We start from the raw sequence: 12725 nt of genomic DNA on the forward strand, positions 1-12725 counted from the left end.
TTATCAGGGCAGACAAATAAGGTGTTGCAAAGAGTACATGAGTGAATAACATATTAATATTTTTTTAACTTCTTAAATCCTTATAGTTATAAAATTACATATACATCTTCAATTTTGGAAAAAAATATTGTTTCGGTATTGATTTTTTAATTTTATTCCTACCGATCTGTGTTAATGCTATTTTTTTCTAATTAGGTCAGATTTTAGTAACTTACATTTTCAAAAATAATATATTGTAGGTGTAAGAATACTTTCGTCCAGCGTTACCATAATGGGAGCATTAGCATAAGCTTTGTTTATTTTGAAGATTTCAGTCTGTGTGTGTGGGAGTGTGTGTTTGTGTGTGATGGTGTGTTTGTGTGTGTGGGGTGTGTGTGTGTGTGTGTGTGTGTGTGTACACTGAAGTGTAAAGTGGACGTCCAACTTTAGATATTCGTGAATTATGTCTTCAGAGAAGGGCTTCAAATGTAACCAACCTTCAAACTACGGGAAGTTCGAGTGGTTGTGTGGAAATTGAAAACTTTAATGTTTGCATTGTTTACTATTTTCTACGGAAAAATCTACGTAGTGCCAAAGTGGATTTGCGAATATTTCAATATGTTAAAGGTGTTTCAATCATCTGCATTCGTCCAACAGAAGTTCGAAAAAATGAATAACTGCGCCAGGACATTCATCTTTTCCCTTAGAGGGGTCTTCCCGATGGCGCAGTGGTAGCGTCGTCGCTTTGTAATCAAGGGATCCGGGATTCGATTTCCTGTGGAGGTACATGGTTGTTCGGATCGCACTTTAAACTGTAGGTCCAGTCCCGATTAATCTTTTTGTGCATAAAGTGGACTTAGAACACTAACTCAATCAATCAATCAATCTTTCCCCTTAGAGACGTTAAGGAAGCAACAGGTCAACAACAATGGATCTATTTCCCCAAAGGAAAATGTCACCGAACGCCACTAATATGGGATGTTTTGAATCACACTATACACATTCCCGTTAAATTTTCCTTGGTACTCTAAATCTGTTTATATAGCAGCAATGGTTAATTGATAACGTAATTCAACTTGTGTATAATGATGCTGTACTCTTCACTGAGTCAAATTTTCAATCGCAACTGCTTTCCCTCCCTTACAAAAAAGTTGGGTGGACACACCAACCCGCATCTGGGCAGCACTGCCCTAAATACTTCCTTGTCTTCATCTAATGAATTAAATATGGTGCACCTAAGCTGTAAAAATTGTTATATGTATTATAGAAAATATTACAAACATTGAATTTTATATTATTTTAAGATCCCCACAATGTCAATGGCAAAGTGCTCGCCGTAATCTCTCCCTTCCTTTCTTTGTGGACACCCAGAAGCGTAGCGCAGTTCTCTTGCCCACCCCCCCTCCTTCTCCGACCTGCAAGTAAAATATTGGTGACTCCTTTAGGAAAAAGGGAATTATCGAGATGATGCCAGTGTAAGACAGACATACAATACATAGAAAGAAATAGAAGAAATTAACTTTTACCCCCAAATACTCTTCCTTCCCATTTTTTTGTCATAGACCTTTATATCAGTTTAGTAGCTTCTCGAAAGTAAATCAGGATGGTGTGAATATGTGATAAATAACTGGAAGAAGAAATTAGAAATATGTCCTCTTACTTCAACGCAGTGTCACAGCCAGCATTCTTTTTCGGAGGAGGGGAAGGCTTCACGCAGACAAATATTTTGTTCGTGATCCTTTGAATTTTTTGCTTGGGACATTTATTTTTTAAATAGGTTACATATAATACACAGATATTAAAAAAAAAAAACCTCTTTGTGGGAATTGTTGAACGGATAGTAAATACTCCTTTTTGGGACATGAATTGGACACCTTCAATCCCAAACGCCATGTCCTGGCTGCGCCAGGCCAAGATTCAACGTAAGAGCCGGACACATTAGGCGTCTAATACTAAAAGTGAGTTATATACTAGGGTTGAGCCGGTACCGATGCCGATGCATCGGTATCGGCCGAAACCAGTGGTATCGATATCGGAAAGTATTAGTTGGAATTCATCTACCGATGCCAGCCGATACTTTTCCGACATATTAGTCTTTCACGGGGTTCGCAAAAATGCTGCGCAACACTTTCGTGGAGTCTGATTATCCGGGAAAAGATGCAAAATTCAAACTTTATTTTATTTTGCACCAATTATGTACGAAAGCCTTTGTTTTGTGATTACATACTATCTATTTTCATATTCTTATGATATTCTTGAATATTCTAAAGCAAATGTTTTGGTAAATTGATACATATAATAGAAAATGAATATTTACACAGCAATATTGATATATTTTGAACAAATTTTAATTATTACAGTTTCCAAGTATCGGTATCGGTATCGGTGGAAATCGGTAAGAGTATCGGCATCGGAATCGGTATCGGTTCAAAGTGGTATCGGCTCAGCCTATAATGTAGCTACTGAAGCAAACTCATCATTCCAGTTATGGGGGTTGAACTGGACCTCTAGATTGTCGGCGGTGACCTAACAGCATAAGGTGAATTACATTCTGCTAGGAAGAAATAGCAGCAGCAGTCTTGAGAGGGATATGATAAAACGGCGATAGGAATCTATTCACTGAAAAATTGTCACTCAATGAAATGCCGATTCGAATGACTGGAAACTCCAAAAGGTTGTTGCTACGCGGACTCGGTGTTTAATTTTGGTGTTAGTGTACATCAATATTATTATTCATAATTTTAACGATGTCATTTCTTTTCTAAAGACCACTGAAACAAGAACCGTTTCATTAATAGATCGTCAGTTCTCGAGGTGTATGTGGTGGAAGGGACGCAAGGGGATGCTATCCCCCAGGTAAGAGGAAATACATAAAGTATCCCCAGCTACGATAATTTGCATAAGAATCCTCCTCCACCTACTCCATAGTCCTCAAGTTGATCCATGTAAGGATCCTTCCTAGTTCCTTCTATCCCCAAACTCGAACAAGCAATTTTCACTTCGGGCAGATGTAGATCACAAAATCGTAGCACACTGGAAAAGAAGAACTAGTTCGAAAGAAATGTCCTTAAAATTTCAACATGTGAGAGAAATGAACTTCACAAAATCCTCCAAAATAATGGCGAAATATAACTCGTACGCTAATTACCCCTGCGTGGCAGAAGATGGGCTACTGGCCACAAGGGCAAAGGATTACGTATAGCTCCTGCGGTCCACCTCCTACTGAGTTTTTGGGCCCCTTTGAAGTAAAACGTAACAGGTGTGGACGATGTGCGAAATTTATATCGGATCTTATTACAATTTCACATTGAGGCTTGCGGCCCCCTTTAAAATATTTGGTGGGACGTAACAGTTTAAATACTAGGTGTAAAACTAATATTACTGGTGAAAGGTCATTAATATTATCAAGTTTGATTGTTTATTGTGTAGCAATAAGGCATTGACTGGGCCAGCAACTGAATTTTTCTACTGGATTCATAACTGTCCTACAGTACACTACGTTTACGACAAACTGAGTAACTATAAAGGTATCAGATGAGGGGTATTTTATCCTATCGATGGCCATCTGCGAGCAAGTAAGTTAATCTCCATTTCGGAGGAGACCCACATGTCAAGTTGTTCGGCCTCTCTGCCTGAGACAATACGCTGTTGCTTATTAACGTCGTATTATGATGCAGGCACGTATCCAGGTGGCGATTGGGTTCCAAACCGGGGGGCAAGGAAAGTTTACTTTCTCTTGGTAGACAAGGCCTAGGATTAAGAGGCAAAAAAATGGGGAGTAACTATCCCCTAAATGGTTTCCACTGTTTAAGGCTGCCATTTTAATCAGAACATGAAATCGGAACGTTTTTTACCACTCGACTTCCCTGTTTCCATGCATTAACATTTTGTGCCAGAACCATCTGAGTGTGTGTGTTTGTCCATTTCTTCTCATCAGGCATCAACACATCTATGATGTCTGAGTGTTTTACGAAGCCGTTACCATGCACGGGATGGACAATCCACTCGACAACGCAAGATTCAAACTGTCGGCTACGAGGTGGACGCAGACAGTTCTCGAATATTTCTCTGATTCGAGCCTGAACACCACTACTGTGTCTTGTCCTCCCATGTTTGCAGCTCTTATAAAAGCCGAAACCCACTAAATTGTTCATATTCAGGCCTCTGAAAACCCTTCAGTTCCCAACACATCTATGTTTCGTCTTCCAATATGATCAAATACTTACTTATTTATTTCTAGTAACGTGCCCAAGGGAGGATTGGTGGGGTCATAACCCCATTTGATGCAGTATTCCTTAAAAAAGGAACGTCAAAGACAGGAAAAGATGGCAAAATGAGGATTGACTACCAAAAATAGTATTCGTAACCCATCTCCCTACCGATAATCCTGGGTACGCCATTCTTTATCTCGGACACATTTTTTAAAATCAACTCACCAGAAGTTTTTATCATTTCGTATTCGAGACTTAGGTAAAATGCGTTCTTCCTGCAAGTTTGGATATTATCCTTTAGGGTGCTTTCGCCTGCCTTCGCACCTAACCTTAACAAAGCCCTAATTTTCCATCCTTGTGACTTGGATCTTCAAGACTTAAGTAGATTTCAGACCGAAGGAATACGCGATACATGACGTATGGAACGAGCCAATCAACAAAAACGTTTCACACCGTAGCGACACAAAAGGCCTCACAAACCAACGTTCGACTTGTGAAATCCTCAGGCAACACGGTGTGAAATCTCCCTTAGTAGGCCACTGTCATCGTCACCTCGAAGCAGTAGCTCGCATTGACCACCGAAGAAAAATGTCTCCTCATACCGATGGGAATGCCCTTCAGATTTCTTCTTCTTTCTCCTTTATTTTCTGTGCTTGTTAATAAAACTGGTAAAATCTTACAATTTGACATACACAGAACATGTACTATGTAGCCTATACATTTTAGCGCAAACTCAGTCGAAGTCAGTGGTGGCTAGGTGGCTAAGTTGGTAGAGCAATGGCATAGTATGCCAGAGCCCTGATTCGGGTCCTGGTAGAGCCTGCAATTTCTGTTAAAATAACTACATATGCAACATCTTCTTGCTTTCTCTTCTCGACATTCATAAAATTTTCGGCTGTCCCTTCATGGTAGTTACGTATTTGTGTGTGTGCGAACCCAGTAGGCTTAAACAAAATTATTTATTTTTATGCCATGAAATTCTCGGACTGCATACATGAAATTTTGTTCGGGCACAACTAAATCATCACTCAAAACTTTGATTTTCAGTTGATCTGTGAAGCTTATTTCTGTTTTAATAAACCGCTGAAATATTCACTTTAGAGAGAGAGACCTTCGATCTCTTCGGCTCTCGACCTGAACTAGATGCACTACACTCAGGCTCCGGAACTTCCGCTGTCGTCAATGTCTTCAGCTTTGGACCCGATTAGTAGACTTCGTTACTTTACGATATTCAGTCCTTTTTATTTTCGAATCACTAGATCTTACAAAGCAAGCAATGGACACTCACAGATCACTAATCGACTGTATGAATTGCCATACTCTGAAAATTCTGAAGTCTCATTAACCGATTCTGTTGTACAGATCAACCGGTAAATTGAAGCCGCATATTTATATCCTCATTATATTCTAGAACGTTCCGCAGATAAAACGATTCGTTAATATTGCCAGTAGTTCCACTCCTTCTCTTATTCAAGAACGTTCCCTCTCGCGCTTTCCAGAGATTGAAAATTACAGCGAATCGTCCTACTTGTGGCGCTACCTTTGTTGTGCAGCTTCCAAAAAGTTCTCTGCGACAACACCCAAATCGCAAGAAAGGTTTACGTGCAATATTATCAACAACAGGGTTATATAGAACATTCTCCGTCTTTATAATTACGAATTTCCTTAAATTATCGTCACAGTATTCAAGAAGACAAAAACATAATTTTATGCAGTGTAAACTGAAACATTTCCTGAAGGGGCGGTTCGAGCCCTCTGATCCCCATTTTGGATACATGCTATTAACAATAATAAATTTATAGAACATTCTCCGCTTTGCCTCTATAATTATTACTCTCAAATTAACATCATATTATTCAAGCACCTAATTTTATCTAACATAATCTGAAAAATTTCCTGAAGGGGGCTCAAGCACCCTGATCCCAACCTTGGATACATGCTATTGACAATAACAGGGTTATAGAACATTCTCCGTCTTGTCTTTATAATTATTTTTCTCCTTAAATTATCGTCACATTATTCAAGAAGCCAATAGCCTAATTTTATCTAGTGTAAACGGAAAAATTTCCAGGGAAGGGGGGGGGCTCGAGCCCCTGATCCCCACCTTGGATACGCGCTATTAACAATAACAGGGCTATAGAACATTCCCCGTTTTGCCTCGATAATTCTTTCTCTCCTTAAATAATTGTCACATTATGCAAGAAGCCAAAAACCTAATTTTATCTAGTGTAAACTGAAAAATTTCCTGGGGGAGGGGGCTCGATTCCCCTGATTCCCAACTTGGATACGTGCTATTATCAAAAATAGGGTTACAGAACATTCTTCGCCTTTTCTCGATAATTATTTCTCTCCTTAAATTATCCTCATTTTATTTTATTTCACACCACAAGGAACCAAAAACCTCATTTTATCTAGTGTAAAATGAAAACTTTCGGGGGGGGCTCGAGCCCCCTAAGCCCCCCTTGGATACGTGCCTGTTATGATGTCTTACTGAGAATCAGATTTCTGTTTCGTAAATGAATTTTTTAACAAGCAAACTGTGGGTTGAATTTCTTGGATTACATAAGATTTCAGGAGCACAGAGAGAGAGAACATTGCGGGGCCTCTACCCCCCCCCCCCCAGCCTGGCGGGGGTTGCGGGTGCGTCCGTTACGCTACTGTGGACACCTCTGGCATGACTTACAAATCGACTTGACCAGCTGTTCTCCACGTATCTTCTTTCTATCTGTTGTGTTTACATTTCTAATCGATGCTTCCCAGTTTGCGATTTATACCGCTTGGTGCCGCCAGCCGTCACAAGAGTTTGTTACATAACACAAGGCGCGGCAACCTTGTTCCCTCCCTTCGCCGAATGAACTCGCTTGTCGGCTCTTTCCTCTCGCATCTGCTACTCCACAAACGAGCCGCTAGACATAATTTTCTTGCAGGTCAAATACAAAACAACTCGAAAAGGAAGCCGAGATCCATTTATTCCACTCTTTCTTTTTCACTTATTTTTGTCTTCTCAGGTCTATTTCATTGAGAAATTCCAGACAAGTGTGTGTATGGTTGTATATGGTGACATGTGACATGTGGCTGTGGTGAGGTTATCTATACAGTGAATTGTATTATTGTGCTAAGTGAGAATTCGTCCATTTGATGTAAATTCGTTATCATCTCATCAAGGAAATTAATGGGAGACAACGGTATGGAGATAATGTTTTATGTATTTTATTTTACCACTCACGGTTTTCTTTCTTTATTTCTTGTATCGTGTATAAACGTCTCTAGTTGGAAACCTATACATTCCTTAGTAGTATTAATATTAATTATAAAGTGTCCGTGATTTAATTTTCACTTGCCAAGTTAGTGTTTTCACCAAATAGAATGTTGATACAAGACAGCCTGGATGGTTTGGCTACACTATGGAATTCACGACAAAATAAGGGGAATCCAGGCATCTCAGGGGAAACAGGCTGGGGTGGGGGCCAGGTAAGAAAGGTAGGGGAAGTATTTCCCCGCTTAGGAAAGGAGAAGATCGAGTTTGGTTGTTCTTTTTTTAGCGGAACGCGCGAACTTTCTCGTCAGCCTTGGTAAGAGCAGATAAAAAGGAACGAGACTTGCGTCTGTCTTCCTGCATCTAGTTGCAGACGTGCCACAGTCATCCGGGCTACTATCCTCATATCTTTTGTCGAGTTATCGGCTTGCATGTGATTCCTGATTTCCGTCGCTTGGCAAAGTGAACCGAATGAATTCACTTCAGAAAAAATCCTAAACACAATGGCGTATTTTCATTATTTTTTGTGTATGCGTGACTTTACTGCCAGGGTTACCGTGAGAATATTTGAAGTGAGAACTATGGCATATAAATTACGTAAACATAACCTGGTCCTACATTGTTCATTCCTTTTTTCGATTGATTGATTTAGTGTTTTAAGTCCGCTTTATACACAGTAAGGCTCAGTGGCGTGCCCAGGGGGGGGTTGGTGGGGGTTAAAACCCCTCCATTGGTTTCGTAATTTAAAAAAATTCAAAACAGAAATACATTTTATTTCATAAATCGCCAATATTGTAAAATGTTTACATTTGGCAATGAGAAATTATTTGCTTCTTCAATTACTTTTAATAATATTGGAGTTGAGTTACAGCAATGCACAAGCATTCATTCATTCCTTAGTCACTGAAAAGAAAGGAGAATTTCCTTCTCAGTATGGTCAAGAAAAGAGCCGTAACCCTTGGAATGCGAACTGAAGGAATCCCTCCTCCCCTTTCTTTCACCCACGATGGCCCTCTTAGGAGAATGACCCTCCCTTTCCTGTTACGACAGTGCTGCTAACTTTCCTTTCCTTTTTTTCCCCTTGTTATACCATTTATGCCAGCAGAGCAAAGTTCTGTGAGATTTGAATCACTACAATTAGTAGGCAAAGTAAGTCGAAATCTTATTTCGCACCTGGATGCATATTTATTTCAAAATATCAATAATTATAATAATAATAATAATAATTGTTGCAGGCAGTAGCGAAGCATGGTTTTACGAAGGAGGCAAGCGATGTTTTGTACAATAGCATGCCGGGAGGAAGGGAGGGGTGAAGGATGCAACAATAGCCCAACTGGCCCAGTCAGTTCATAAACAAAATAAAAGCAATTAATATGCCAAAATATTATACGTTTTACTCTTGTAAAAACGTAAAGGTAAAGTGTTCCCCTGTGCTTAGCACCACGCCATGAAGGCGTATAGGGGGTGTGGGGGTAACTCTTGTGCTCTTTACAAATTAGATATTTTTTCTCAACCAATTTCCAGCCTTCAGTTTATTGAATTTTCTTGTAACATGTGTGAAAGATCTCACTTGAATTTGCGCGTAAATAATTTAGCAGTTGCCAACACTACTGACACTGACACTACTGGTTGCTGTCAACACTGGTGACGTAATTTGAGCTGGACCAAGCTGGATGCATGGTTCAGACATTCGACCGCCCGGTATCTTTGTCCCAAGTCCTGGTGTTTACTGGGGTTGTAGGGAGTTGCAGTCTGCAAGGTAGCAAGTCGAAGTGGTCGTGTTGTGTGTTACGTTTCTGCGTGTGTAATAGATTTTTGACGTGGAACTAAAGATGGATAGAGAAAAGAGGAGAAATACGTATTAGATTATTTCCAAAAGAAACAAAAAATGGAAGTTGAAGCTTCACCTTCCACAAATAGAACGTCAGAAATGGTCGATTTAAGTTCAGAGGAATTCCATCCGAATTGCGAGAGTGAAACGTGCGAACTTTCAGACTCTTGATATTCAACAAGAAGGCATAACAGAAGATATTGCAAACCTTGTTGCAAAATTATGTCAAGGAACTGTCGAGGTAAGTGACGTTCATTATTTGATAGCAGATATATCCATAGGCGGATTTAGAATTGTTTTTCTGGGAGGCCACAGCATGTGCTGTAAGCATACAATCGTGTGTGTGCAGGGAGGGGGGGTGCCCGCGTGTGTATGTCTGGAAGACGTGTGTAGGATGTCACCAATAAACTTTCGCAGGGCGAGATAACATGAAGATGAACAAGTTCCCTCAATGATTTCAGGGGCCTCACCGATGGTGGTGTAATCAAAGAGGTCCTGGGTTTGATCCCCTGTGAAGGTGCATTGCACAGTGGTACGTATCCCGATTTAAACTTTAAGTCCAGTCCCGATTAACGTATCTGAATATAAAATGGACTTTACAATCATTTACTTTTTGTTTTGTTCACGAACCCTCGAAAAACGATATTACCTATCTTATAGATCCACCAAGGCATTTGAAACCCTGGCGTCGGAGCAGTGGCACGTATTTTCCGAGGTCCCAGAAAGCTTGGTGCTACTATACAGTGTATATGTATGCAACCACATTATAAAATCACGGTTGCCATGGAGAGTTTTATTATTTTGTAGGAAAGGGATAAAATTTGTATTACGACACGGGATAGACTAGATAGGCATCCTATTAACTGTAAATATTCCTTACAAATCTTCGGAATATTTCTCTTGTACAAACGCAACAAATACAATAAGTAATATGTGTGTGTGCAGTAATAAATTCATTTTCTGAAAGCATCTTTTCTGGCATCAGTGGTCGAAGTAGGGGATGCTGCCTCCAGTTAAGAAAGTTTCACAAATCATACCCCCAATTAGAATAATTTGCATATTGAGCATCCTCCACCTACTGTATTGTCTCCATGTTGATCCATACAAGGATGTACCCCCTCGTATCTCCAAAATCGATCAAATATCCCCTCCCTTTTCGGCTACGAATTTCTATTTCGAGCACTGTGTGGCAAGATTTTGTCGGGCTCAGTGACAGATCCTGTGGTGCGGTACTGGGCTTCGGAGGGGAAGGGGGGAGTGGCCCCTTCAACGGTTGGTTTCGCAGTTCCATAACGTTAACATTATACAAAATTCCTCTCCATAGACCTAATATGAAAATGAATATGACACATTAATGACACTGTAGTAGAAAATGTTAATTACTGAAGGGGTTCGTATTTGTTTGTCGACTGTCAAACAAATGTTTTGACCAATAATATAATAATACAATGCCAAAAATGTACACAATATTTAGCAAAATCATCTCCACAACAAGTACAATGTTCATTAAATTGATGTTTTAAATCCACTTTATGCACAGTGAGGCTAATCGGGACTGAACCTAAAGTTTAAAGTGAGATCCGAACCACTATGTGCCTCCACCGGGTATCGAACCCGGGACACCTTGATTACAAGGCGACGACGCTCCCACTGAAATGAGACTGTGGTATCGTCATCTTGCAGCAATGCAAACACGTCCAGTAAATGCTCTTGAAGCAATTGATATGTGCAGTGAAGCAATATTTCCCTGGGTAAACACGTTTGCGCATATTATGTACAATCCCGGTAACAACAACATCAAATGATAAATCATTCTCAACTTTGAGACGTTGAAGACCTATCTTCGAAATACCATTTGCGAAGAAAGATTAAATGGGTTAGCTGCTCTGAACATTCACCGGGATATAAAAGTTACTTGTGACGACATATTGTCAGAACTCGCACAGAAATCTCGGTGCCTAAATTTCAGAATTTAAATTGTTGAACTGTGGTACCTTATTTATTACTGTCTTTAAGACATCAAGTAGTCTTAATCTCTTTAGTGTTGTTACAATGTTGAGTGTACATATTTTTTGTTTAAAAATTATATTTGAGCAATTAAATATAAAATATTAATAATTTGGAAATATTCAAGCAGGTGCTTTTATATGATGCAATAAAAACATGAAGCATCCATAGCAAATACATTGATTGCGTTCATTGGGGTAAAATCCAAGTATATTAATTATCTAATTTATTACAAGAAATTTGAAATGTGAACTGGAAAATGTATTGGATTCATAACCCCCCCCTTACGAAAATCCTGGGCACGCGCCTGGTAAGGCTACTAAGAACTGGACCTACAGTTTAAAGTGGGATCCGAACCACTATGTGCCTCCACAGGGTATCGAACCCTGGCAAAGCGACGATCCTACCACTCCGCCATCGAGGAGGTCCTAATGTTTCTCGAATGATTGTTAACAACACTAGGACGGACTTCAAATAAATGGGAAGGGGCAATATTGACATGAACGACACCTTACATATACTCTTGAGAAATTTGTAGGTCGAAGGGGAAAAAGTGCCATGTCTCCCATTGCCTATGTTGCCAGTAAATTCTGGGGGAAAATATACGAGAAAAATCCATTCATATATTTGAAGGATCGATTTGATTTTAAAATTATTTTGATGAACTTGTCAAGAATATTCAATCACAATAAATCACTTTGCCTGATATTCTGTCGAAATATTCTTAACCCACAATTACCTATTTTGTTTCACAAAATATAAAAGTAGTGTTTTTCTCTGGTCAAAGAGAGGTGGTGCTACGAAAAAAAATCGCTATCGTAAATCTTCCCGTCTTTAACTTGCGACAGAGATAACACTGCAAGACTCCTGCAAGCTGCGACAAACCTTGCAACCCGTCCCACAACACAACTATGAAAAGGAAGTCTCGAAACTAAAGTCTACGTAGTGTATGTAATGCTTCATTTGCCTTCTAGAGGATAGTAACCTGCCCTGGCTCGACCTGCTGTGTGTTGACGTTACGTCCTGAGGCAATTTGCTTGCATTACACCTTAAAAACTAACAAAAAACTGTTCGATTGAATCAAAAGAGATTTAAAAATTTACAGTTCACCATGGGTATTTGGAAAACTCAGTTCTTTCTTCATTAATAGCCCAGACGTTCAGTTTTAGAATATATTTAAAAATCATATTTATTTCTTAATTAAATATATACAAAAAGTTACAAACAAAGTAAGCCCCACATGAAAAAAGGCATGATCCTCTTTAATTAAATTATTTAAATACGTTATCTGAAATGTAGAAGGAAATGGTTCTTACGCTGGCCTAGACCAGAAGTACTAGTTCAAGATGTAATCAAGATGGTCACTTGCATGCATGATTGGATCTCTAATTTCCTCTCGTTTGTTTATAAAAAAAATGCGTTTTTATGAGCTGTTCTTGAA

The sequence above is a fragment of the Lepisma saccharinum genome, chromosome 2 (genome assembly GCF_977018435.1).
Source record: "Lepisma saccharinum chromosome 2, izLepSacc3.1, whole genome shotgun sequence".
In the NCBI taxonomy this organism is placed as follows: Eukaryota; Metazoa; Arthropoda; class Insecta; order Zygentoma; family Lepismatidae; genus Lepisma; species Lepisma saccharinum.